Source organism: Oryctolagus cuniculus, chromosome 7 (genome assembly GCF_051225735.1).
Source record: "Oryctolagus cuniculus isolate XC-2025 breed Fujian yellow rabbit chromosome 7, ASM5122573v1, whole genome shotgun sequence".
NCBI lineage: Eukaryota > Metazoa > Chordata > Mammalia > Lagomorpha > Leporidae > Oryctolagus > Oryctolagus cuniculus.
This window is the reverse complement of record NC_142873.1, coordinates 81,165,115-81,190,749: the sequence shown is the minus strand read 5'-3', so window position 1 is coordinate 81,190,749 and position 25,635 is coordinate 81,165,115. Positions and strand designations below refer to the sequence as shown.

General features: G+C 42.5%; 1 long non-coding RNA gene across 2 annotated transcripts in view; it reads left to right on the top strand.

Annotated features, from left to right (window-relative positions):
• The first annotated feature begins 11,204 nt into the window (after positions 1–11,204).
• The window catches only part of LOC149125626 (uncharacterized), a 61,438-nt gene continuing 47,007 nt past the window's right edge, over positions 11,205–25,635 (top strand). For both annotated transcript variants that reach the window (XR_016236728.1, XR_016236729.1), the window contains exon 1: positions 11,205–11,317. This is a non-coding gene — a long non-coding RNA (uncharacterized LOC149125626). The remainder of the gene's footprint in view (positions 11,318–25,635) is intronic.

Below are 25,635 nucleotides of genomic sequence, written 5' to 3'. Positions count from 1 at the left end.
TGTCCCTCAGCCTCTAAAAAAAAAAAAAAAAAAAAAAAAAGCCCAGTTCAGTTCAAATTACAGGTTCATTCTGCCATACAGATCCAATTTCTTTCCTCCCCTACTTCCCACAGAACTCAGGCCCCATTCAGAATCTGTAGACCCCAGGGGCAGATGTGTAGTAGTTTGTTCTTTCATTACTACACTTCCTCATTCTTCCATTCTTTCCTGTGTTCCTCACTCCTCTTGTGCTAGGGCAAGAAGGATGAGAAGTGAAAAGGTAACAGCATACTCGGCAAGTGGGGACGAAATCCAGTCACGGTGCCTGCCACGTTGCACGTTGCCGAAAGCCGGCTCTGCCGTGCAGGGAGATCCGTGTGGCGGAGCTCAGCACAGCACTGGCTGTTGATGTTGGAGCTCCGTGCCCTGGCTGAGCTCTTAGAACTCTTCTCCCAGCTGCTGCTGAGACTCACAGCCACTCAGCTCCTTTCTCCTGGTGCTGCTTTGCCCTGGGAGGTCTACTCCTCAAGTGGAGACCTTTCAGGGGAGTAGTTCATGACAGACCCCTCTACTTCAGAGGGAAACTCAACACCCTTGCCCTACCAAACTCCGGAAGAATAAGCCACTCCTACGGCTGGCTTCTCTTCACTTTGGTCTATACAGTCCTGTGTTTACACAGAAGCCCCCAAATCCTAAGGGACATTGTCAGCATCCCCCAAGGATCGCCCCTGGCTCAGCTCTGGTTCCGGGCACTGATGGCCTTGCAGCTCAGCATCTCAGTTGTAGGCTAACAGGTCCATCCTCTCTTCTGGAAGACGGTGCTGGTTTCCCACAAGAGCTTTTCTTGAAGCCCTTTATCCCCTGGCTTAGGAAGGGTCCTTTGTGAGAGAATCGGGGAAAGACTGTAAACTAGTTGATAGCTTTTTACCTCTGACTCTGTGGATCTGTTTCAAATGTTCTGAGTTTTTGTGTGAACTTGGAGTTGTTGGATCACAGTACTAGTTTTTCTACCTTGCTGTAAATCTTTTGAGCATGTACATTGCTTTTGTATCAGATGTGTGGATATTTGTTATCAATCATTTTCCTTTTGGGGCTTTTGTTTAAACTTCAAGATGATCAGAAAGTCCCTTTCAGCAATGTGATACAAAAACATGTTAGGATTTTTTTTTTTTTTTTGCCCTGCATACAAATTTTAAGTGCCAAATTCCTGGTTACCATATAAATAGGTGCTCAGTACATATTTTTGAATTAAACTATGCCTCTTATCTTTACTTGGTCAGGAGAAACCACATGGTTTTATAAAGAATCCTCTTTCACTAGTCTGAGATCAACTCTTACCATGAGAATGATCCCTTCTGTCAGTTTTGAGAAAAATCCCGATAGCATTACAATGATTCTGGTATCTGTTAAAGATAGCACAAAAAGGAAAAAATATGCACAAATTTACTAATAAATCAAAACCATCCTTCTAAATAAAGTATCCAATGGAATTCAATGCAATAATAGAATATGATCAAATGGATTCATTTCAGGAATGTGAAGAGGGTTTATTAGGAAATCTGTTAACATGATTTGTCATATTAATAGGTAAAGGAAAAAACCACCTTACTAGGTAGTGGAAATATATTCACAAAATTAAATTTCTATGCCCTTACTAAACTCTTTAATGATGAAATAGATGGATTATCCTTTAACATGATAAAATACATTTAAATATAAAACATAGTGTTTTTCTTAGTAATAAGATACTAGTAGCATCGTTATTTAAGTCAATAACAAGACAAATTGCCAACAATCATCATTATTGCTTAACCTTGTTTTAAAATTAAGAGCCAATGCAATTAGAAAAGAAAAATAAAATATTAGTATTATAGTAAGAGAGGTTTTTAAAAGTCAATATTTCTATTTGAAAATAGAAAATCTAAGAAAAAATAAACTGGCACAAAAAAACCCTTTAGAGACAATGAGAGAACTCAGTATAAGTACAGGTATATAGTTAATAAACAAAAAATCAATAACAAGTTAGGAAATATAAGGGGACAAAAATCCCACTTATCAAAGCTACAAACATGATTGCTTATAAATCAACTTTAGGCCCCCTCAGGGGAGAACATGATGGTTTGTCACAATTGTAAAGAATTAACTCTGCTTACTTCTCTGCCTCTGGGTAAAAAAATAACAATTTAGCAAAACAAATTTTGTTGAGAATGTGAAACAAGGCCAATAGGTCCAAAAATATATTTTGTTTCTGGATAGGGAGAATGAACACTGTAAACATGCCAATTCTCCCTCAATTAATCTAAATATTCGGGTATTTATAATAAAAATACCACTTTTAAGATAAGATTTATGGGGTCAGCGCCCAGGAAGAGCAAGTAAAGCCACTGCATCCACGTGGGAGATCAGGAAGAAGCTCCTGGCTCCGGGCTTTTGATGGGCCCAGCTCCATTTGTTGCAGCCATTTGGGGGAGTGAACCAGCAGCTGGAGGACTGATCTCTCTTCCTCTTTCTTTCATTCTGCCTTTCAAATAAATAAATAAATCTTTTTAAAGGACCATCTTCTGCTGACTTCCTAGGCTCATTAGCAAGTTTCTGGTTCAGAAGCAGAGCAGCTGGGACTCAGACTGGTGCTCTAATAGGGGGTGCTGGTATCACAGTGGCTTACCTTCTGGCCACCACATTTTAATATATTTTTTAAAGACTTATTTACTTATTTGAAAGGCAGAGTTATATATATAAAGAGGGAGATACTGAGAGAGAGAGAGAGAGAGAGAGAGAGAGAGAATCTCTTCTATTTGCTGTTTCACTCACCAAATGGCTGCAACAGTTGGGACTGGGCCTGGCCAAAGCCAGGAGCCAGGAGCTTCTTCCAGGTCTCCCTCTTGGGTGCAGGGGCCCAAGCACTTGGACCATCCTCCTCTGCTTTCCCAGGGAAATTAGCAAGAAGCTGGATCAGATGTGGAGCAGCCAGGACTTGAACCAGTACCCACATGGGGTGTCTGTGTTGCAGACTATGGCTTTAAGCTGCTGAGCCACAGCACTAGGTCCATAAATTTTACAATATATATTTAAAAATGAAAAAACAACTAAAAGAACAAAAAAAAAAACTGAGAAAGTATTTGTTGTAAAGAGTACTTTTAAAATATTAAGGAAAGGATCACATGACATTAGAAAGGTGGATATGCAGATGGAAAGAAATAGAATCAAGTAATCTCACTAAAATAAGAGCGGGGGCGGCGCTGTGGTGCAGTAGGTTAATCTTCAGCCTGCGGTACAGGCACCCATATGGGCACTGGTTCTAGTCCTGGCTGCTCCACTCCTGATTCAGCTCTCTGCTGTGGCCTGGGAAAGCAGTAGAAGATGGTCCAAGTGCTTGGGCCCCTGCACCTGCATGGGAGACCAGGAAAAAGCACCTGGCTCTTGGCTTCAGATCAGCACAGCACCGGCTGTAGTAGCCATTTGGGGAGTGAACCAATGGAAGGAAGACCTTTCTCTTTCTTGGGTGCTGCTCTCTGTCTCTGTTTCTCTCTGTCTCTCTGTCTCTCCCTCTCACTGTCTGTAACTCTACCTCTCAGATAAATGAAATCTTAAAAAAAAAAAAAAAAGAGGAACACCGAGGAAGGCAGTGAAACACGACTTTAACCTATTACTTTGCCAAATATTAAAAAGTATACAATTTCCATGGGCCTGGGTTGTGGCGTAGCAGGTAAAGCCACTGCCTGCGACCCTGGCATCGCATTTGGGCACTGGCTCTTGTCCTGGCTGCTTCACTTTGATCCAGCTGCCTGTTAATGGCCTGGGCAAAGCAATGGAGGGTGGCCCAGTGTTTGAGCCCCTGCTACCTGTGTGGGAGATCTGGCTTCTTGCTTTGGCTTGGTCCGGTCCTTGCCATGGTGGCCATCTGGGGAGTGAACCAGCAGATGGAAGGTTTCTCTTTCTGCCTCTTCCTCTCTTTCTCTGTAACTCTGACTTTCAAATAGATAACTAAATCTTTTTTAAAAAGTATACAATTTCCAGTCTTTATGTAGATATGAGACTATGAGTTCACCCATACTCTGTTGGTGGAAGCATAAATTGGTGAAATGTTTAGAGATGACTTTGACAGATTTAGCCAATTTTAAAATGTGAATATTCCTTAGTGATGCTACTTGTAGGTATTTATCATATAGTTGTATCTGTATGTATCTTCATATACATATATATGATGTTCATCATTGTCTTCCCACTCTCTATACATGTTGCAATGTTGCAGCATCTTGGATGGCAAAAAGTGGGAAAATACTTACATGGTTACCAAATGGGAACAGGTTAAATGAGTTATTATATGTCCCTAGTAGTATCCACTGAAAATTTTGAAACAAATCTAACATACTGATATGCAAAGATGTAGAAGATGTATTATTATGTAAATAATACAAGCAGTGGAAAATCATGTCAAGTATGACCTTATTTGTGTGGTAAAAAAAAAGATGTGTGCCCAACATGTGAGTATATGCATTTTAGGTTTTGTATGTGGAGTTACAGGAAACTATAAAAGGGGTTACTTTTGAGAATAAGCCTGGGAAGAAAAGGGCCTTTAACAATTATCCTTTTCTATACTTTTTATTTTTGTTACTGTTTCAGCATGATCTATATTACTTTGTCACCTAAAAACAGTTTGAAAAGTTTCAAAAATTAATAAGAGGTCAAGGGCTACAGCAAAGGCTATGGATGCCCTGCCCTGGCTGCTCTCCTTGTCCACTTTACTGCATAGTGCCTGACTTGTAGCTCTGAGTACCCTCCTTGCTCTGGTTCCTGAAGCCCTCAGCCTACTCATGTGGTAGGCAGGGAACGTCAAGGTATCCACGCCGTCAGAGGCAGCCTCAGCCAATGACTGATGGGAGAGTTGTACAAATACTTCTGCTTCCTCACTCCTGGAGCAGAGTAATCTTAAGGCTTGTGTCCTATACTCGTTTAGAGTGTCCCCAATGGGACTAAGTTCCAGTTACTCATGGTGGTACCTGGCTTGATAATGCACCTGCTACTGGCTGCCTTCACCTCCCCATGTGGTTCCCTTACCACTGTTTTCTTCATTTCCCAGATAAACTGCAGCACCCACATCCTGGTGCTATGGTCAGCTTCTGGGGGAACTCTGCTTAGGACAGGGCCTCTGCAGTGCAGAAGAGCTGTGGTCAGCCCCAGGGCTCCGGACCATTTCAGGTAGATGCTCCCCCTGGGGTGAGCATCTCCAGTCCACGACGGGGCGGGGGGTGTTCTAGTTTGTGGGGAAAAAAAGATGTCCTTTATTCATTAAACAAAGAGCTATTAAGAGTGCCAGGGTGCGGGCAGGGGGAAGGGCAAGTGTGCAAGATTAGGCCCTTGGTTTCTGCTACAGACTCTTGGAGGACGCTGAGGGGCTGAGGAATCAGAACTAAAGTATTCAGAGAGCTCACCTAGATGATTCCTTGGCATCTTCTATTTCCCTGAGCTAATGTATTCACTCCATACAGGATGGTGGGTGCGTGTGCGTGTGCGTGTGTGTGTGTGTGTGTGTAGGGGGGTGCTAGTCACAGAACCTGGGGATCTCTTCCGCAGTCTGTGGTGAAGGTGTTGTCCCAGGTCCTCAGTGTCCCAATCACAATTCAGTTTTGCCCACACTTGTGTTCCATCAGGATTTATAGAGCTGTCAGCTTATAATTGGACTGAAGGGCTGAGTTCGGTTATGGAAACAGAACTTTTTTTTTTTTTTTTTGGTTCTTGTGTTTTGAGCAGTTGAGCATTTTACAGCCAAGTTGGCTTTTATGCTTTTGGTGTCATGAAACATTTTATAGGGAGGAATAATTGAGTTTTTATTTTTACTAGAACTAACACTATCGGCTGGCTTTGGGGACCCAAACAGGGAAGAGCTCAATTAAGGGCCAGAATTCAGGGAGGCCCAGCAATTGTGAAAAGTACACAGAGGCAAATGCATGAAAACAAGACCAGAGAAAGAACAAACTAATTTTAATTCTTCGCTAAAATTCTGACCGGAACAATGAAGCAGTCAAGGGCATTATAAATCTATTCATTTATTGCAAAATTTGCAAAACAAATCCCTTCTTACACATAGTATTTGTACAACACGAAATTATTATTCAATAAGTTGACATTTTAAACCTATTACCGCCTAAACCCATCTATTACTGAGCTATTCAGAGCACTAAGTTAACATTTACCAGAACATTCGTCCTCACATCATGGGGAGATCAAGCTGAAATCCTTCATTTCATATTCAGATCTTGCCAGGTCAGGATTGAAATCAGCTACCTTTCTGATACTTTACTGCAAAGCCACTGTGAAATCCACAAAAGAATTATTATCAAGTTACTGCCGTTATTCAGCTCGATGTTGACTTTGATATGTCAAATCTCTGATCTTTAATAGGAAATTGAGGGTCACGCCCTGAGGGGCAGTCGTAGGCATGACCAGGATAGGCCAAGGTTTGCATTAAATTACATCCAGCCTTGTGGTCTCTGTCCCCGGTAGCTCAAGTCAAACAAAGCAAATGGATCCCTTGCTAGTTGGGTCTCCTCATTGTTTTGTGTTGGCATATGGATTTAATTCTGTAATGGGGGACTGCTGGGCACAATCTGCCTTATTGATTTTCTGGAGAGAGTTTTTTCTGAGAGCACCCGGAAGTACAATAAAAGAAAAGCAACTGGTGCAATTTTTCTTTCTCTCTCTGCCTTGGATGGTTGTGCTGGCTGCAGATTGATCCTGCCACTAGAAATCTTATGGAGATATTAAACTATATCATCAATCAATTTGTTTTTAGAGGATTGGCTTTCGCTGTGTTAGCAGGCTAGAGGAAAGGAAACAGTAATTCCCTTAGGTCTCAACTGTGGGGCAAGATATTTGGCCGTGGTGTTCCCTAGATTTGAGCTGTGCTAAAATGGCCTCTTTCAGTAATGGCAATGGCCGGCGTGCTCCCATTTCTTGTGTTAGAGGCAGGAAGGCCAAGGGAAATTGGAGAGAGGGATCATTATATAAATGTGTGGCTTTCACCGAGGTCCCAGGGGCAGCAGCTGGTGGTGGAGTGTTCAGATCTCCTGGCACAAGTCATGGACTCTGGAGCTGGAATGGACCACCACACCCACCTCCTCCTCTATCCCTGGTGATGCAAATGGGAGCTCTGTGACCCAGAAAAGCTGAGGAATTTGTAGAGTCTCAGACACAGCAAGCGCTCTAGTACAGTTCAGTAGGGTCCTAAGCAAAATGCTGAAAGAGAAAAAAATTATAAATGGCAGTAAATTTCATTTTCCTGACAGTTTATTTAAAAAAATTATTTATTTATTTGAAACGCAGTTACAGAGAGACAAGGACAGACAGAGAGAGGACTCCCATGAGCTGGGTCCTCGCCAGATGGCTGCAATGGCCAGGGCTGGGCCAGGCTGGCTCCAGGTACTTCATCTGGACCTCCCACATGGGTGACAGGGCCCAAACACTTGGGCTATCTTCTGCTGCTTTTCCCAGGCCTCCGGCAGAAGTGGAGCAGCGGGGATATGAACCGGTACCTATATGGGATGTGAATGCTGCTGGCGGGTAGCTTTACCTGCTAAGCCACAATACTGACCCCCACATGATACTATCATTTTACACCTCATTATTTTCATCTGTAAACTGGACCTTCCTTATAGGGATGCCATGACGACTATAAGAGAGGGCCTATCTTTTTAACAGATGGGAATAAATATTGGTAGTCGGTCTTTGGCTGCCTGCCTGGGACAGGGCTCCCTGCACACAGGCTCCTGGCTGTGGAGCTGGGGCGAGGGGGGTCCTTCATGGGTTTGGAGCGTCACTCACTCTCTGATGTCATAGTCTATGCTGTAGTGAAATCTGTGAGAAAATGGGCACAGCCTCCAACATATTGTTCTTTTTTTTTTTTTTTGACAGGCAGAGTGGACAGTGAGAGAGAGAGACAGAGAGAAAGGTCTTCCTTTTGCCGCTGGTTCACCCTCCAATGGCCGCCGTGGCTGGTGCGCTGCGGCCTGCGCACCACGCTGATCTGATGGCAGGAGCCAGGTGCTTCTCCTGGTCTCCCATGGGGTGCAGGGCCCAAGCACTTGGGCCATCCTCCACTGCACTCCCGGGCCACAGCAGAGAGCTGGCCTGGAAGAGGGGCAACCGGGACAGGATCTGGCGCCCCGACCGGGACTAGAACCCAGTGTGCTGGCGCCGCAAGGCGGAGGATTAGCCTAGTGAGCTGCGGCGCCGGCCCAACATATTGTTTTGATTCATTGATGACGTGTCAAGCTTTAGCAGGAGGGACCCATTGTGGTTCCAGGTGTTTGGTCAAATCCACTTCAAGTTCTACTGCAGATATGGAAGAAAAGTTCTTACCTCTGATTAGAGAACAATTACAGGAGGTGGGAACAGGAGCCAGCTGGCAGATCAGAGGAATCCAGACAGTTACAATACATACATAAGGTACTCACGTCACTCTTGTGTTGCGGCTCCTGTTGCCACCATGTCTGAAAATGTTTTGAAAAGCATTAATGATGGCAGTCATGTTAATAATTGTTCATTGTTTTCAATTTTTTAAAAAAGATTTATTTATTTGAAAGAGAGGGAAAGAGGGAGGGAGGGAGTAAGGGAGAGAGAGAGATTGTCCACCTGCTGGTTCATTCCCCAAATGGCCACAATGGAGAGGGCTGGGCAGATGCAAAGCCAGGAGCCAGGAGCTTCTTCCAGATCTCCCACGTGAGTGCAGGGGCCCAAGGAATTGGGCCATCTTCTGCTGCTTTCCTAGGCCCATTAGCAGGGAGCTGGATCTGAAGTGGAGCAGCTGGGACTCAAACCGGTGCCCAAATGGGATGCAGGCAGCTTTACTGGCTATGCTATAGTGCTGGCCCCTGTTTTCAATGTTTTATTGTATGCCGAGCATCGTGCTAGGCACTTCACATGGATTTTCTCACCCTATAGACAGAGTGTTTTTTAATAGTCCTATTCTGCAGGTGGGGAAAATAAAGCTTAGGAAAGTGAAACAAAATACTGGAGCCCTTTGAAAAGTGGCTAAGCAACTTTCAATTCCAGCTATGTCTGATTCCAAAATCCCACCTCTCACTAACTTTGCCTTGCCATGTTTTGTGTTGATGCAGGATTCAAGAGGGGGAAAATACAACTGTTACCTTTCTTTAAAAAGCTTTTTTTTTCTTTTCAGATTTACTTATTTGAGAGGGAGAGAGGGAGAGAGGGTGGGAGGGAGGAAGAGTAAGAGACAGAGGAGATAGAGAGAGAGAGAGAACCAGTGTTTCTGTTTGCTGATTCACTCCCCAAATGCCTGCAACAACTGGGGCTAGGCCAGGTTGAAGCTGGAACTCAACCCATGTCCTCCCTCCTCGCCCTGCCTCCCAGAGGACCCAACTAGTAGAGCTGTCTCCCCAGGGTGCATGTGAACAGGAAGCTGGAATCAGGGCATCACAAAGGGTGTCTCACTTAACTGCTATGCCAAATGCTTGCTGTGACTGTCTGCCTTTTTAATGCTCAATTTCTCTGAAACTTTGGATGGAGGCACAGAAAAGAAATTGATACTCGCCCTGTGATTTCCTGGGGTCATTCATTCTCTCAACAAACATTTGTTAAGTCTTTGTTTGATACTCGCAGGAAACCCTGTGCCAGTGTGCCAGTGACTGGGGAGACAAAAAAGGGGAAGTCTTGGGTCCTGTTTAATTAACACAATTCGCGTGCAGGCTGGGTACTGCGGCCTGATATGGTGGTAAACAGGGCAGCAAGCTGGTCTTTCGCTGAAGAAGAAGATGTGAAGAAACTGGGTCGGGTTCTGCAGGGGCCACTTCTTTTTCCTCTTTTATTTCTGATCATTATGTTCTTCAAGACAAATATTCAAGCTTTCCCTTTGGGGGAAGAAAACACTGTGAGGATCTTAAAAAATGTACTTCTTCCAGGTCTTCTCCCAGGTCTGTGGGGTGAGCACTGGAAATGCATTCCTCTGACTCAAAGTAAATACTCGTTAAGGAATCTCAAATTAAGCCATGGGGGGCTCTTTTCCATCCGGGGTCAAGGGCAGCCACCCAAATCTGTGGCAGGCCTCCCTCACCCCCCCACCCCCGCCCAAACGCGAGTGGGTTTTAATGAACGGGGAGCACTAAATGCTGTCCCTCGCACCGCGCGGCGCGCGGCTCTCACGGAGCGGGCTCTGCCTCACAGCCAGAGCTGGCCCCGCGCTCACCCCGCCGCTTTCATCTCCCTTTGTTCCGGGTCTGTGCGGAGGCTGAGATTTCCCCACCTCTCGCTGTCTTACTGTGGCTCTGAAAGATGATTGCCTTCTGGTGAAGCCCTTTCCCCTTCTTCTGTACCCAAGCTCCGTGTTCAATGAACATCAAAAAGCCTTATCATACCCTGATGGTTTAAATCTTTAAACAGAGCGTAACAGCCGGAGTACATCCAGACCTGCACATCCTAGAGCCTTGTCACTATGTGTTCCTGCAACAATTACCAGGAGAGGGAGGCTGCGGAGTGAATCAAGTAGCGAGTGTTGTCTCCCCGGACTCCATGCTGATGCTCTGATCAGGACTTCAGCGAAATTCTGTTTGAAATGAGAATAGACTAATTTTCATCCGACTCTTCTCAGAGGAATCCCATGTGGGCCAACACGCCAAGGGTCATCATTAGAAACCTGCCTTCAAAAGAGCTGAGGCTTCTTGTGGTAAAGCTCTTTCCCTTTGTTAAATTTATAAACATTTATGTAAAAATGTATACATTAATTGTTCAGGCTCTTCTTTGCCTGGAAAGGGCTATGCCCAGGAATGTACTTGGGGGAAATAAACTCAGAAAAATACCCCAAGTCAGAATGAAAATGGCCTCGTTTTGACGGAGAATTCAGAAGAATTCAGTGATCAAAGGCAATTCTTACTCCCAGCTGTTCAAAGGGACTTCTATTAAAAAAAAAATCAGATGTGACCAAGAATAGAAAAGAACTCATTAAGAGCTTAATGAGACGGTGACAGGTGAAGTCATCAGTTGTTTAAACGCTGCAACATTTTCTTCCTCCTTCCGTAGGAGTCACTCATTTGTTTTTCCAGATTGAATTTAGATGTTTTCTAAAATTCCTTCTAAAACGCGGCCAGGTCCACCGTGCCGGGGAGCATCGCTCAGCCTCGAGGGGCTGCGCCTCTCAGTAATCAAGTGAGCACCTTCCCCACCTGGCCCTCAGCTCCAAGGGAGAGGCTGGGAAACAGACAACTGAATCACTTCCACCTGTCCCTTCCTTCGGAGGGAGAAGCCAGAGAGGAGTGAGCCAGGGTGCTGGCAAAGGCGTGATTCGGAGCAGTTTAACAATGCGCCCCATAACCCCAAAGAGAAGGTAAGTTTTTGGCGTCCTCTGAGACATGGAAACAGGGAGCCCTAGAGAGTTATGACTGTGCACCTCTTTACAGGCTTTGCTGGCCTTCTTCTGGTGTTTATAAAGCACTAAAACAAAGCAACAGAACATTTCGGGTTTTCCCCTTCTTCTCATTCTCTGAGGCGCCTCGATCCCCTTTCAGTTTCCCCAGGCAACACCGGCTTCTACTCGCAGGCGTCCAGGCTCTGACCTGCCTGACGCTGGTCTCCCAACACTAGTAGCCAGTTGTTTTATTCTTTAAGTGCTGGAGGAGTCATGAAAAATTCAGACACTGGGTTTCCCTGAGACCAATCTGGTGGCTTTTTCTTTGTGCTAACTGCTGATTTCTATGCATCATTCAAAAGGTACATACCAAGTCGTCAGCCCCTGAACTGCTACTTGGTGTTAAACATGAATATTTGTAGCTGAGCAAGGGACTAAATTTGAAAAAAATTAATATTTGACAAGCCCAAAGAAAGGCATAACAGGTCCAGAAGTATCCATTTGGAAGGTTTTTTATTTGTAAAAAGCCAAAACTTTTTGTACAACTGGGGTGATTCAGAACCACAAAAGGCTGGCTTTGAAGGAGCACTGATGGCCAGACTTCCTCCAGACTTCATCCATCAGGATGATACCATCGCCGGTCCTGCAGCCGAGTTGTTTCTCTGTGTGGACGGCAGGAGGAATATTCATTCCATGCATGCGCCACTCATCATATGACCAGGAAGCCAAGCGGGATGATAAAAGACTTATTCCAGTTGCACATCAACTATACCCACAATAGCAAAATTGCCTTTTCCCACATTTCTTAATTAGAATTAGAATCAGCTTAGAGCTAATGGAATCTCTTATTAGTAACAAAAAGAATGGCTGGCTCTCCAGTTCAAGTGGCATATCTGCATAACTTATAGCCTTAAGAGCTTATGGTCCCTGGTACTCTTGGCTGACTGCCTTTAACTCTCTCATATTAATGAGTTGTTCTAAATTTAGTCTGCTGTGACAAACTAATATTAATACAGTATTTTATGGCCCAGAGCATTGTTAATACATGGGAATGGAACCCAGAGTCAAAGGAAGGGGGAGAGAGAGGGACTGAGATTACTTTGTGTGATTGTCAAGATATAAGATAATCCAAGTATGTAGATATTAAGACTTAAATATAATACACTGCTTATGGATTTATATTATGTGAAACATTTTCTATTATTTTAAATCCTCGTGGCATTAGTTTCCTATTTTCAGGGGTTTATAACTTGGCCATACAAATTCACTCTGGGCTGAAACTTGGAATGCAGGGTCTTAACCTGGGCACATTTTATTTATTTATTTATTTATTACTTATCAAATTAAAAGTCAGTTTGGCCATTTTTAACCCAGACAAGGGGCAAAGGAGGAGCCCAGGTTTGGAACACAATTTTGTCCACAGAGCTCCGGCTTGTTTCTGAAAGTGCACATCCAGACAGGAGCACAATTCCTAGTGGGCGGGGGGAGGCTTTATCAAAAGAAAACTAGAAACTAGAATGCAGGCAATGGCCAGTGCAGATTTTAGCTGTTAAAGCAGACATGTTGAGTAGCAGCCGGTGTACCCGTACTGGTTTGGGTTACTACCGATGGGTAGAGAACAGATTTGTAGAAATTGCAGGTGATGTTGGAGTGTGTGTAAATACAATTTTTATCTGTCATTTGTAGCCAAGTAATGGAAACATTCAACCTTGTTCTCCTGCAAGATGCACTGCTTTCTTCCTAATGAAGCCCCAACTTCAGATAGAAAAGCGAGTGTCACAGTTATTATGAGAGGCAGCTCCGGGCTGCCGGCTGCCTCACTCAGGGGCATTTCAAGGTATAGGTGAGTGTGGGAGCTCGTGGCACAGACTAGTTGTGAAACTCAATTTGAAAGTCCTACAGGACAGAGAAACCAGAAACAACAAAGCTGCATTTCCACTGAACCTAAAAGCACTGAAAACTTAATGCAAAGCCAGCTCCAAGGGTACTCTTGAGACGGGTGGGTGTCCATTTGGCAGGTGTTTCTAGAAAGTCTTTTCATGTCTTTAAAAGGAAAGCCTGAGTGGGAAATTGTCCTTGTCTTCCTAGGATATTATATTTTTGCTGTTTTCAGAAAAAGGGTCACTGATTAGGAATCGAAAAATTGCCTCTCTCCCCTCCTCTTTTCCTTTTATATATTTTTAATTCCTTGACACTGAGGTCAGTTGGTAGCATTTTTCTCTTTCTCTGCATGTTCTTTCTATCAGGTCAATGCTAGTTAATTCATAGAGAACATTCCCTTTCCATCCCAAGCTTCTCAGGGAGACCCTGGGAAGGGATTTTTCTCTGGAATTTCACAAAGGAAATTTCTTTGTAAGGGAAATGGGAACTGACTGCTCTTCGGAGCAGAAGAAAAACTCAGCTGCCCAGATCCAGCAAGAGATAGTAAATGTCTTCCTAGCACATCACAAGAAACCCTGTGCAGGGCAAATGGGAGACTCTGTGTGGCAAATGAAACCAGGGGGGTGAGCTCAGGATTTTCATAATATCTCCATAATTTTCATAACATTTCCAGGGCTGGATGATGACATATTGATGTGTGGCAAAGCACCTGAAGACTAAATAACAACAAAAGTAAGAATAACACAGATATTTCAAAAGCAGTTGATTCCTCTGTAGAGAAATGTAATCAAGTATAATACTAAAAAATAGATTTATCTATTTTGAGGGTTCCAGCTCATGCTATCTATCTGTAAAACTCATAACCTCACAATCACCTTCTTGTTCATGGGCTAAAATAAAGCATTAACCAGCAATCAGATGCAAATTCGTGGCAACTGTCTGCTAAGGTGAACGGCATCTCTCATGCCAACTCATAATTTCAATCGCAGTTGCTATGTGGATTTCATCTACTTGAAATGTGCAGTTTATGTTGGCTAGAGTTAGCTGTTGGTTCCACATTGCAGATGTTGATATATTTTTGAGCCACGAAAGTGAATTTTTTTTTTTTTTTTTTTTTTTAAGAAATCCAGGGTTGATTTTTGTCTGGCAACTTTAGCTGAGACAAAGGGCTAGAAGTGACCAAATGATGCCAGGCTCTGAACAAGTTACCCTTCTTACCACTTTCTTGGGATGTATTTCCTCTTTTTATATTCTTCACTTCTCATTTTTTTGAGGGGAAGGTCTTCTTTACATTTACTAGAAGCATCTGTTAAAGTTTAGTATATCTTTCAAAGGTCTCTCACCATTATAGCTAAAATTATGCAGTCACTTAAGTTTCAAAAAACAAGTAGTGCATTCACAAGGTTCACAATTTAAAATAGCAAATACAGTAAACAATGCATGCTTCAGGGCTCTCTTCCTGACGCCTTGTGCTGTGCTTCTCAGGTTCACTGGCACCGTGAACTTCTCATCTGTCCTTTAGGATTCACCTATGCCCAGATTGTCTTTCCTTTTCTACAAATGACAGTGTTCTTCACACACTGCTCTGCATTCTAGATCTTTCTCTCTCATTGGTTTCGGAAATTTTCTATATCAAAGCATGACAGCTTCCTCATTCTTCCTCTTTTTTATGGCAGCCTTGTATTTCATTTTATGATTTACTAGGGTTAATTAAACTAGTCTTTAATTGGTGGAAGCTTAAAGGACTTCTAGTATTTTGCAGTTAAGAATCCTGCATCAAGAACAGCCTTTTGCATGTGACATCATACACCCATGAAAAATATCTGGAGGATAAAGTTCCAGAAATGCCACTGCTGCTGAAAGAAAAGAGGAAAATTGGAATTTTGATGGGTATTGCCAAATTATCTCCCATAAGGGTTGTACCAGTTTACACTCCCTCTGGTATCGGATAAGAGTGGGTGATTTCCTACACTCTAATCATGCATTAAATGACCTCATCTGACTTCATGTTCTATGTCAATCTAAAATGTAAAGCAAAGAAGATACTTCAGTATAACTGTATATCTCATTTCTCTTATGTATTGAGGTAAGAAAATTTTTTAATTAAAAAAATTTTTTAAAAAATTTGACAGGTAGAGTTATAGACAGTGAGAGAGACAGAGAGAAAGGTCTTCCTTCCGTTGGTTCACTCCCCAAATGGCCACAACAGCTGGCGCTGCACCAATCCGAAGCCAAGAGCTAGGTGCTTCTTCCTGGTCTCCCATGCGGGTGCAGGGCCCAAGCACTTGGGCCATCCTCCACTGCCCTCCCGGGCCACAGCAGAGAGCTGGACTGGAAGAGGAGCAGCCAGGACTAGAACCTGGTGTCCATATGGGATGCCGGCGCCGCAGGCGGAGGATTAACCAAGTGAGCCACAGCGCCGGCCCCTGAGGTAAGAATTTGAATATATATTTAGCAGCTATTCATTTTTAATACTTTTTAAAAAAGATTTTATTGTTTATTTGAGAGGTAGTGTTACAGACAGAGGGAGAGACAGAGAGAAAGGTCTTCCATATGCTGGTTCATTCCCTAAATGGTTGCAATGGCTAGAGCTGAGCTGATCTGAAGCCAGGAGCTTCTTCTGGGTCTCCCACACACGTGGAGGGACCCAAGGACTTGGGCCATCTTCTACTGCTTTCCCTGGTGCAGCAGCAAGGAGTTTCTGGGAAGTGGAGCAGCCAGGACTCAAACCAGTGCCCATATGGAATGCTGGTGGCACAGGCAGAGGCTAAGCTTATTATGCCCCAGTGCTGGACCCTTATTTCCATTTTTTTAGAAAGATTTATTTATTTGAAAGGCAGAGTTAGAGGGAGAGAGAGAGACAAAGATCTTCCATCCATTGGTTCACTCTCCAAGTGGCCACAACAACTGGAGCTGGGCCAGGCTCAAATCAGGAGCCTGGAACTCCACCCGCGTCTCCCACGTAGGTGACAAGGCCCCAAATACTCAGGCCACCTTCCGCTGTCTTCCAAGGCACATTAGCAGGGAGCTGCATCGGTAGAGCTGCTGGGACTCAAACCAGTACTCATATATATGATGTCTCATTTTTCATTTTCTGTGAACAGTTTTGTGAATATCTTAAGTGACTTCTGAACAAGTCAAATCCCATACTTTCCAGGTTTGATTCTATGGGATTATAGATCCAGAGGGATTCTAGTCAAGTTTTAAATGGGAAAAAACACCTTGGACCACTGTGAACGTGAAGACCATGAAGGGATTTAGTTGACCCCCTCATTTAAAAATATTATGAAAGTCCTGATTTGATTTGAAGATTGGAGCTAGAGATCAGAGCTGCGATCCTATAGTGTTACTAGTCTGCATTGTGAAGCTAAGATCAGGAAAACTATCTTTGGTGTCAAATGAGAAACTTAGAATTGAAATGATTATCTTGGCAGATTTCTTTTAGTAGAATGCATCTCTGCACTTGCACCCAGAATCTACCCGTGCAGATATCTGCCTCGCCCATCAAATAGACTGGCCCCATGGTCAGCTGATCTTGTAAACTGATGAACAGGCAACGATCATAAAATAGACTGAATGGTCTGTGGGCCACAGCACCCATCCCATTTTAACAATATGTTTTACTTTTGCTATTAATTTTTACTTTGTTAGGTGAGAACAATTTATAAAATAAATTTAAAAGATACAATTTAAAAAGAGATATCCCCAAAGAAAAAGGGGGGGTTCACCCTTATTGCCAGGATTCAGAGCTAATGGTTGATTCTTTGCATTCTCACATTTGCTAGTCCCCTCACAATTCACCACTTAATAGTCCTTTAATAGTCCCTACTATTTCTAGTCCTTTATAATCAATAAAATAATTGACTATAGTCCCCTTTTACCTTGAGTTTCATTTCTTTATGTCTTTATTGAGGAACAATCATTGTCCATTAAAAAAAGTTCCGGGGGTGGAGGGCAGGTCCTAGCCCTAGTTGTTAAGATGCTGGGTTAGGATCTCTGTGTTCCACATTACAGTGCCCAGCATCCTGGCTCCAGTTTCCTGCTAATGTAAACCCTGGGAGGCAGCAGATGATGCCTCCAGTAATTGAGTTCCTGCCACCCACATGAGAGCTAAACGATGCACAGGAGCTCTCTGTCTCTCAAGCAAAATTAAGAAGAGTTATACATACACACATACTCATATATGTAATCCTTAAACAACATATAGCACGAGTGCTCTTTAAAAGCATCAGCAGTGCAGGGCAGCTGCTTGGTGCAGAAGTTAAGATGTCACTTGAGATGCCCACATCCCATGCTGGAATGCCTGGGTTCTAGTCCCGGCTCTGCTCCTGCTTGCCACTTCCTGCTGCACACATTGGGAGGCAACAGGTGACAGCTCAAGTAGTTAGCTTCCTGCCTACATGTGGGAAGTGGATTGAGTTCTAGGTTCCTGGCTTGGGCCTGACCCAACTCTTTGGTTGTTGCAGGCATTTGGAAAGTGAACTGGCAAATGGGAGATATCTGTCTGCTTTCAAATTAAAAGAAAAAAAAAGCTATAAAAATACAACTAATAATGCAATCACATATCATTCTGTATCTTGCACTTTTTTCTCAACTATAATGCCTTTATGAGATTTATCCATGGTACTTTATGAACATCCATATCTGTCTATATCTTGTCTATCTCAAAAATTTCATGGAAAAATAGAAATAAAGATAAGTTTATTTTGGTGCAGAAAAATTTTGAAATTCACACATAGCTTTTTTCATAATACACATTTTAAAAAGTGATTTATTTATTGGAGAGGCAGTTACAGACAGAGGGAGGGTGAGGCAGGGAAGTCTTCCATCCACTGGTTCACTCCCTGAATCCAAAGCCAGGAGCCAGGACCTTCTTTCCAGCCTCCCTCATGGGTGCAAGGGCCCAAATACTTGGGCCACCTTTGGCTGCTTTCCCAGGCCACTATCAAGGAGCTGGACAGGAAGTAGAGGAGCCAGGACTCTAACTGGCACCCATGTGGGATGCTGGTGCCGCATGTAGAGGCTTACTCTACTGTGCCACAGTACCAGTCCCGTATTGCACATTTTTCACAAATTTTTTGAAGACTCCTTGTATGCATAGGTTTCAAAAATTTTTCACCAAAATAAACTTATTGAATTCTATTTCCATGAACATTTTGATCTCTCTCTCATATATCTCCAGGCTATTCTTTTTATTTTTGTGTTGTATTTTATCATATGAATACACCAGATTTTTCTTGTTCTTCCCCCATTGATGAATATGTAGGTGGCTGTCAGTTTGCTGTGGTTTTCAATATGGATTCATGGAGATGAGCTCATGAATCTACACATGCTCAGTGACACATGTGAAACAGGACAGATGAGGAAGTTCAAACACAGGAACTTATTACATTCTTTAATAGAGCACAAATATCCTATTTCTTCATGTGAGAGCCTTGCTCCTACTTTAAACAATTTTCCATTCTTCAAAGCTTGGAGTAACATTTACAAGTTGTTAGTGAACCTACTACTACACAGTTTGCATTGAGACTATTCTACATTTTTCTCCTTGATATATCTTTTTGTAGTTCTATTTTAACAGTCTTATACATTTACATGAATTTCAAAGCATTTATCAAAAATAACAGCCTATAAAAGACACATTTTAAAAGGCAAATAAAAGGGGTAGACACTGTGGTACAGTGGCTTACAGCTCTGGCTGGCAGCGCCAGTATCTCATATGTTTTCAGATTTGAGTCCTGGCTGCTCCACTTCCTATCCAGCTCCCTGCTAATGTGCCTGGAAAAGCAGTGGAAGATGGTCCAAGTGCTTGGGCCCCTGCACCCATGTGGAAGACCCAGAAGAAGCTCCTGGCTCCTGGCTTTGGTCTGGCCCAGCTGCTGTAGTTACAGCCATTTGGGGAGTGAACCAGCAGAAGGGAGAGTCTGTTTCTCTCTGTAACTCTGCCTTTCATATAAATAAATTTTTTAAAAAGGCAAATAAAAATATCCTGATGTAATTTTCCACCTGCACATTTAAGTTCAGAGAAACTGTTAAAGGAGCATAAAAAAAATCTCTCATTTAGCAAGTTTCCCATTCTTTTTTTTTTTTTAAAGATTCATTTGAAAGACAGAGTTACAGAAAAAGGCAGAGGTAGAGAGAGAGAGGGAGAGAGAGAGAGAGAGAGGTCTTCCATCCGCTGGTTCACTCCCCAAATGACTGCAATGGCGAGAGCTGAGCTGATCGGAAGCCAGAGACCAGGAGCTTCCTCCAGGTCTCCCACGCTGGTGCAAGAGCCCAAGCACTTGGGCCATCCTCCACTGCTTTCCCAGGCCATAGCAGAGAGCTGGATCATAAGAGGAGCAGCCAGGACTCAACTGGCATCCATATAGGAAGCTGGTGCTGCAGGCTGGGGCTTTAACCCACTGTGCCACAGTGCCGGCTCCAACATCATTCTTCTTACAGAGATGTGTTCTTGATATAATGCTGATGTTTTTATCCAGAACAAGGACTTTAGATGTTTCTCCCAAAATGTCCATTTTTATTTCCTTTTTCAATGACTAAAAATTTATCACAAAAGACAAGATAAAATCTTTCCTAAGCAAGAATGTTTCTCTTATGTATGCAGTGACAACCATGGCGACAAGCCAAAGGCCAACAGTAGTCAACAGTGAGTACAATATTTAAAATGAGGAGTGGTTTTTTATATATGGCACTGTTCATAAACGTAGAGAATATTTGAGCTAAATCTTAGGTCATTGATACATGACTTGTAGAAGATCACATAGGATGCTATAGCTGTACCGAAGTACACAAGGAGAGTGTATAATTACAAAATAACTCCAGCTTTCTTATTTTTCTAGAAAATGGAAGACATACTTTTCTGTAGATGTGTTTAAATAAAGAAAGGTGGGGCCAGCCTTGTGGTGTCACAAGTTAAGCCTCTGCCTGTAACAACTGGCATCCCATGTGGGTGCCAGTTAGAGTCCCAGCTGCTCCACCCACGATCTGGCTCCCTGTCAATGGCCTGGAAAAGCAGTGGAAGATGGTCAAAGCCCTTGGACCCCTGTACCCACGTAGGAGAACTAGAAGAAATTCCTGGCTTCTGCTTCGCCCAGCCCTGGCCATTGCAGCCATTTAGAGAGTGAACCAGCAGATGGAAGACTTTCTGACACCTCTCTATCCTCTCTCCCTCCCCCCTCCCATCTCTCTCTCTCTATATTTATTAATATATATATTTATATATATACATCCTCCTCTCTCTGTAACTTTGTCAAATAAATAAAAAATCTTTCAAATTAAGAAAGGAGAACAAAATTTTCTGTTAAGCAAATATACTTAAAACAAGAATATTTCAATTCACAGTTATGGAGAGATTTAATTAAAATATCAGTGTGTCTGGTGCTGTGTGTAGAACTGCTATCACAGCATGTGTGGAATGATCTAATATGGGAAGCACAAAACTGTTGCAGCAACTTGGTCCTGGTGGAAGGGATTGGTTAGTCTGTGGTGCAGTGCTTTGGGAGGGGTTTCAAATGGCTGTAGGATCCCATGGAAGCACAAACATTACTTCCATGGGGGATCTGCACCTTCCTGCATTCCCAGTGTTGGACCAGATGTTCCATCTTTGGTCTCCCAGAGAGCCCAGGTCTATCCCCTTCTTAAGCGTTTGTAGTATTCTGTAATCACCTGATTGCACCCCGTTTCCCTCAGAGTTGAAGGATGCGTTGATTTTGGATCTAGGTCCATTGTTGTTATTTCCAGTGAGACTGAAAGTGTGGGTTTCCAGTGGGCAGTCATGAAGCCTTATTAAAAGACATAAAAGATGAGTGAATGAATTAATGGATGAAGATCTCATAGGAAGATGGTATCATAAGAAGAAAATTTGTGTTGTCACAATTTCAAAGTTTAGCAAACAATTTTTAAAAATGCTAGGTGCTTCTTCCTGCACCTAGCATGCGTAAAATGTATCAAAATTCTGTGAAGAAGTTTGAAGTAGAGATCTTCCTTTTTTTTCCCTCTACTAAGTTAGAAGTGACTAGTTGAATTTTCTACTTGAGGACAGAGCCACACTCCTGGGTTGTTTAGGAATTCTTGCCTTTTACAGCAAAATAAATATCTAGAAGTAAATCACTGCTCATTAACACAGTAATTCTGTGGAGTATCTACTACTTCTTCCATGTTTTCTAGTTGGTGGTGGAAAGCTGTATTACCATACAGTAATTATTTATTTGATTCACAAAAGAAACATATACAAATTTAATATCAGTTACTATTATTAAATTATCAAGTCTGAAAATATCAATGCCACATGAGTACACCTGCCCTGCTATTGTAATTTTAATATTTAGTTCTAAAATATTTTTAGAAAGAAGATAAAGGAATTATCAATAAAATAAAAATGAATTGTATATTTTAGTCTAGAATAACAGGTTTGAATTTGAAGATTCTATTTGATGTTCATACTCAGGTATCTTTGAAGCCATCAGTGCTTTGTGAGCCAAAGGTCTTTTAAAGAGTTTTCTCACTAGAGGGCAGCATTTGACTAAATGTCCACATAGACGGTTTCTGGACGGACTGGGAATATCCATGCAGATCACTTTAATAACTCAGTTAGCAGCCTTACATGGATTTCTAATTCGATTTGTTGGGCTGGGACCCAATTTGGTTTGATAAGCCTTTAGAAGGGAATTTTAGGGATTTATTCCACTAATAAATATGAATTGTTTTTAGATAGGTATTATATCAGGTTTGTGAAAGTCATGCTTACTTTGGAGCTTCTATTGCCTAGCCTTTTAAATGCACATAAATTATGTTAAATTATTTATTATTGTAACTGAATAAAACAGGCATGGAGTTAGTGGTTTATCAGACTACTTCTTCTCTTTTTCTATTAACCCCTCCAATTTCATCTATTTCCCGTGACTGTATTATTTCACTTGGCGTTTTGTTTTTAAGTGTGAGCCCTGCAGAAGGGTTGTGGATGACTGCAAGAGCTGCTGGAGGATGTCCCCTGGGGAAAATGCTCTTCCTTTGATCTGAGCCTTGAGGATAACAATGCTTTCCACCTGCTGGAGAGCAAGCCCAGAGGCCAGTCCCCTGAATGAGGGCCGAGATCCACAAAGGTAGCCTCAGTCTTAATTTTGAGGGGACAAGAGAGTAAACTATTGCTTGGTTCTCATCACTATTCTGTCAGTGTTGGGGCAAAATCTCTTTTATTTTCCAACATAGAGTGGAATGTATAGTGGAGACATCTGGGATATACAGTGGTTTTTTTTTTTTTTTATGAAAATTGGATATGACAGCCAATTACCAAACTACATCCCACTGTTTGTTAATTAGAGCATTGCCATGGAAGCAATGTTGGAGAAAATGGCTTTATCTTAAATAGTCATTTAAATTGGCACTCTCTCCTCTCTCTCTTTAATACTATGACTTACTGCTTAAAGAAACCATTCAAATAGTCTCAACAGAAATTTACTGGACAGGCACAAAGATTAAGATGCCGCTTGGGACCCTGCATCCCATATCAGAGTGCCTGGGTTTGAATCCTAGCTCTGCTTCTGATTCCAGCTCCCTGATAATGTGCACCCTAGGAGGCAGTAAGTGATAACTCAAATGTTTGGGCCCCTGATATCCACATGGGAAACCAGGATGGAGTTCCTGATTCCTGGCTTCAGCCTGATCCAGCCCTGGATGTTGTGGGCATTTGGGGAGTAAACTAGTGGATAGAACATCTCCTTCTCTCTTTCAAATCAAAATATGATTTTAAAAACCAAAATTTGTATCCTCAGATACACACAGAAGCTCATGTATCTACATATTGTGCTATTGAATTTGTAATTTCAAGTCTTGATATACATTTATTTTGGTGGCATCATGTTTTTTAGGTAAAAATGATCATCATATTTGGGTACTTAAAACTTGAGAGACACTCTTCCTATTCCAGTTTATGTTTGGCTGAATTATCAAAAGTAGCTTTAAAGTGCTCTTTTAGGCATTATTTTGGGCTCCTAATGACTATGCAATCAGAGAAAAATTTCTTGAATATTGTGATTGTTGGAAAAGATAATTTGGAACACATACATTTCTCAGAAAGGTCAGAGAGAATCTGAAAGCAGAAATGCTACTACATTAGGTGTATAAGCAGAATTTTTCATTTTTGTGCTCTTCTGATCTTTCTATATTCAAATAACAATGATCAGAACTCACTTTGGGGGATCAATTTGGGAGATTGTGACTATTTCTATTCCACTTATGTGTGCTGTGTGGCTCTATTAACTAGCTTACTTTTGCAAAAAAGGTATAACTTAAAACAGTACATCCAGTTACTTTAGGGCCAACCCTATTTTATTGGGTACTCACAACATGTTTGAGGCTACATTGATGTTTACATCTTTTTTAAAACCAAAAATTATATCCTCTAGCAGGCAGTGTTGTCTTTCTTTGTAAAAAGATCAAACATAAACAATCTAACCCATCATTTTGGTGAATAACTCCTCTTAGATCAATCAAACGTTACCTTTCTATTCAGACTATGTGGTTTTATTTATTTTTTTAAACTTTTATTTAGTAAATATAAATTTCCAAAGTACAGTTTATGGATTACAATGGCTCCTCCCCCCATTACTTCCCTCCCAGCCGCACCCCTCCCACCTCCCGCTGGCTCTCCCATTCCATTCACATAAGATTCATTTTCAATTATCTTTATATACAGAAGATTGATTTAGTATATATTAAGTAAAGATTTCATCAGTTTGTACCAACACAGAATAAAAAGTGTAAAATACTGTTTCAGTACTAGTTATAGCATTAATTCACATTGGACAACACATTAAGGACAGAGATCCTACATGAGGAGTAAGTGCACAGTGACTCCTGTTGTTGACTTAATAATTTGACACTCTTGTTTATGGCGTCAGTAATCTCCCTAGGCTCTAGTCATGAGTTTCCAAGGCTATGGAAGTCTTTTGAGTTCACCAACTTCAATCTTATTTAGACAAGGTCATAGTCAAAGTGAAAGTTCTCTCCTCCCTTCAGAGAAAGGTACCTCCTGGCCGGCGCCGCGGCTCACTAGGCTAATCCTCTGCCTAGCGGCGCTGGCACACCGGGTTCTAGTCCCGGTTGGGGTGCCGGATTCTGTCCCAGTTGCCCCTCTTCCAGGCCAGCTCTCTGCTGTGGCCCGGGAGTGCAGTGGAAGATGGCCCAAGTGCTTGGGCCCTGCACCCCATGGGAGACCAGGAAAAGCACCTGGCTCCTGGCTCCTGCCATTGGATCAGCGCGGTGCGCCGGCCGCAGCGCGCCGGCCGCGGCGGCCATTGGAGGGTGAACCAGCGGCAAAGGAAGACCTTTCTCTCTGTCTCTCTCTCTCACTGTCCACTCTGCCTGTCAAAAAAAAAAAAAAAAAAAAAAAAAAAAAAAAAAAAAAGAAAGGTACCTCCTTCTTTGATGGCCTGTTCTTTCTACTGGGATCTCACAGAGATCTTTCATTTAGGGTTGTTGTGTGTTTTTTTTTTTTTTTTTTTTTTTTGCCAGAGTGTCTTGGCTTTCCATGCCTAAAATACTCTGATGGGCTCTTCAGCCAGTTCTGAATGCCTAAGGGCTGATTCTCAGGCCAGAGTGCTGTTTAGGATATCTGCCATTCTATGAGACTATGTGGTTTTAAGGAACATTCTTGGCAATATCAGAGAATGTGGTAAACCAAAGTGATCCACTCCCATGCTATTTCCCCTTCAGGTATTTGAAGTCTGTTTTTGACACTTCCAACTGGTTTCCTGGGCTCTCTGTCCCGATATTATATGTCTGTGGACAAAGTGAGAAATACAAAAGTTGGAAAGAGGATTCCAAGTCACCCAAACCTTTGTTCATTCATGGAACAGATATTGAATGCTTCGTTTAAGACAGATAAAGTACTGGACACTGGAGATTCTGAAATTAATAAGATATAGTCCCTGCCTTCCAAAGCGTGTAGTTGAGTACAGGCCACAATAAGTTAATCAATTATTGTGACCCAGGTGACAAGGGATTTGAATTTGATAGAAGATATTGCCTGGATTCTGTGGATTTACAGTGAGTGCAAGTGATGTACAAGGTACTGGGAGGAGTTAGAAGGAATGAGAGCCATTGGGAGTGGAGGAGAAGGGAGTTTGGAGCAAAAGGGGTTGCAGGATTGATTATGAAGGCTGGAGATTAGGCAGGGGCTGTCTCATGAGGGGCTCAGAAACATTAACATCAGGTTCCCTTTCTTATAGCTACCCTTGCCATCACCATGGGGAAGAGTGATGTGGGCTCCCAACAGATCACTTGGGGAAAAGTCGGGATCTCGTATTTAGCCACAGGGAGCTAAGAGAAGTCAAACATAGAGGGGAAGAAACAAGAAGGAATACTTAACAGACTGCCCGGAGTATGAAATCTGCCTCCCTTCTAATCCCTGCTCT